Source organism: Corapipo altera, unplaced genomic scaffold, assembly GCF_003945725.1.
Source record: "Corapipo altera isolate COAL_440 unplaced genomic scaffold, ASM394572v1 61088, whole genome shotgun sequence".
NCBI classification, from domain to species: Eukaryota; Metazoa; Chordata; class Aves; order Passeriformes; family Pipridae; genus Corapipo; species Corapipo altera.
In genome coordinates this window covers 519-3,502 of record NW_020885879.1, presented here as the reverse complement: position 1 = coordinate 3,502, position 2,984 = coordinate 519, and the positions used below count along the sequence as shown (strand labels likewise).

The 2,984-nt window shown below is 50.9% G+C and overlaps 1 long non-coding RNA gene across 3 annotated transcripts; it reads right to left on the bottom strand.

Moving 5' to 3' along the window:
- Positions 1-876: 876 nt before the first annotated feature.
- Positions 877-2,643, bottom strand: LOC113940865. Of its 3 annotated transcripts, none has more exons than XR_003525549.1 (2): positions 2,351-2,643; positions 877-2,133 (listed from the first exon to the last, which is right to left on the bottom strand). It is a non-coding gene; the product is annotated as an uncharacterized LOC113940865 (long non-coding RNA). The 3 variants fall into 3 exon arrangements; XR_003525550.1 differs by having other exon boundaries at positions 2,388-2,643; XR_003525551.1 differs by having other exon boundaries at positions 877-2,130; positions 2,388-2,643.
- Between the last annotated feature and the right edge of the window lie 341 nt (positions 2,644-2,984).

The window sequence follows — 2,984 nt, the reverse complement described above, 5'->3', positions numbered from 1 at the left end:
ACTGCACACCTTGTCCTTTGTTTGCCCTCCCCACCAAAGATGCTTCCAACAGGTCTGAGACATCTGGCAGACCCAGAGCTCTCCTCAGGGAATGCTTTAGCTGCTTAAATGCTGCCTTTGCACCATCCAGCCAAGGCACCAAATGCTTACGGGCTGTTGGAAAGGTTGGCATAGTGGTCTTACCACACATCCAGAGGGAGCAATCCAGAGTCCACCCCGTCCTACCATTCCCAGGAAGGCAGTTCATGGGCTGTCTGGGGCTCAGGGAGGAGTCAGGTGGCTGCTTTTCTTCATTCCCACTTGCCAGATTTTCTCCTTCAAAAGCAAAGTTTTCCTGGCTTTCCTTGCTCAAGGAGATGCAGCAAAGGCCATCTTTTAAATCCAATACTGCAAACTGCTCAAGGTTGTCATTCAACGTGGTTCTCTCAGGTCTTGCACTCATCAATCATCTTGGCCATTGGTTTCTCGGCAGGTTCTTGCATTCACATTCTACAAGCAAACCAGGAGGAGCAAATTTAGCTGTTACTGCAACCAATCCAAGTTGGCATTCTGATTTTAATGGATACTGGGTTTGCCTTTCCAGTACAGATCCAGATTAGGGGTAATACCTACAGGTCCTGCCCTCTTCCACTTTCTTGGAGTTCCACAGGAACAACTGCAGCTGCGCTTCAGTTGGGACCTTGTTGCTGACAGGAGTTATTCCCTGCACAACAAGAGCTGCTGCTTTGACACATTCAGTTTCAGGAATTACACTTTCAATATCCCCAGTTTGCAATTTCATTTCTGCCTCAACTTTTCCAATCAACCATCTCTGAGCACAAGTTTGGGAAAGTTTGGCAAAAAGGGCAACTGAGGAATTCCCCAATGTTTTTTTTCCCCAGTTTAACCCCTGTCACACCAATCACCTTAACACTGCCAGTCCTTAATTCTCCTGCTGTTTTGTTAAGGACTGAGGAAGTTGGACCTGTGTCTGACCAGGACATGTGCAAACCAAATGCTGGGGACTGGAACACACACCTTGCACTCCTGCAGCTCTTACCATTACATTCAAGAGTAAACAGCCAATTGTACCATCACTGCTCATTTCTTAATCCCAATCCCACACTGCTTTGGCACATGGAGCACCACTTTTAGAACCCAATTACAGTCCATTAGAGAGCTCCTTGTCTAGCAGGGACAGGTACCCCTGGGATACTCTCAGCAATGCCTGAATCCATTGCAGGAACCTTGCTTTGAGCTCCCCAGGGCCGGGCACCCCGAGGATCTCCCCGAATAATCCTTTCGGTGCGCGCTGGAGTCCTCGGGGTGCCCCAGCCCGGGGGGCACCAACAGCACTGTCCCTCCAGGGGGCCCAATTTGCTCCCAAGGCTTCAATGCACAGCCCAAAAGGCATTTCAAGAGGCCTTCTTGGGAACCCACCAACGTGGACGGGGAGGAAGCCACAAGAAGGCCTCGTTTCTAAAGGCAGGGGGATCTTGCCTGTGTCCCAGACTGGTCCGGGGATCTGAGGCCCTTCCCGAGAAAATCTCGGTGCCGGCGTGAAGGCCCAGAGATCCCTTGGAGCCACGGGAGAGCAGGCACAGAGTCCCTGCTGGGGGGCCAATTCTGCTGCCTGAAAACAGCTCTTCAAAGAAGCCTCTAAGACTCAGCTGGTGAGTTTTAGAAGCCAGGCATTCCTACACACTGTAAGACATTTTAAAAGCTCACTGAGTGAAAATACATAAAGCTTTTATCAGGGACATCTGACCTCCCATAGACAGCTCCTTTTTCCTTTCAGTACAATATTATTTTCACGGAATCATTTAATAGGAAGTGCCCAGGAACCCCAAAATGTGCTTTCCAGAACAGAAAATAAACAGAGAGAAGGAGCTTTGCACAAGTGTAACATACTCCAGAACAAAACTGACTTTAGTTTTACTCTTTGTGTTCAAATATTCCATAGAAAAGCTCCAGCAGGAGAGCTGACACATTCCCAAGAGTACCCTGAAAGTCCCTCTCACGAGGGCTGTAGGAAAATTGCAGTTGTACGAGTCTCTTGTGCCTGCAGATGCCTGGGGATCCTCTCCATGCACCTCGTGCTCTCCCAACAGCAGAAAGGGTGACCTCAGGGACACGGTGGCACTCGACATCCTGCTGAGAGAGCAAGGAAACCTTTAGCATAAAGGTGAGTTGGAATTTAAAACTTCCTTTTCTGGGAGCTTTGTGAAGTCTGCAACCAAGAGGGGGAAAATTTGCATCTCCTTTGGTGCTGGTGTCGAGCTTTCACCTTTTTCAGACAACTGTGCCCTTTTTGGCTCCCTGGCAGCTCCAATGGCACACCCACGGGTGTCACACACAGGCACCCACACACCTTTGCTCCAGCCCACACGTGGCCAACATTTCCTCACCCTGGACATCCCAAGGGGACTATTTTTGCTAGAGAGCACAGCAACCCCCCTGTCCTTGCAAACTGCCTCCCTGCCAAAAAGGAATCATTTTTCCTGGACACTTCTCCCACAGTCAAGGTCTTTTCAAACTGCTGTCGTGCCACCAAACCTGCTCAGGATCCCTCCCAGCTTCTGCCTGTCCTTGCATTTAAAGGCACGGGCATATTCTATCTGCCAACAGCAAAACCCAGCTCCTCACTAGCAGTACAAGCCCTGCTCTTACCTGGACCAACTCCCGGGTTCGGCACAGCTGTGGGTCATGGAGCAGCTTCCCAAGGCCGTTCTCTCTCCCAGCAGGAAGCACAACTCGCCTCCACTCCCCAGCACCAGGGGAAACCACGAGCCAGGCTGGAAACCGACACAGAACGAACAACAAGCATTAATGCAGCACCAAAAAAAACCAAGTTAAAGCTGTCTTTGCCTCGTAACCCTGCACAGGGAAAGGGTTTGGAATTCCAAAGCAAAACTTGAGACACCCAGAGAGCACCAGCCCCGCAGCCCTGCCACGGCTCCCCCCGGGGTCACCCAGCAGGTAAGGGGCTTACCCGGCCCCTGCCG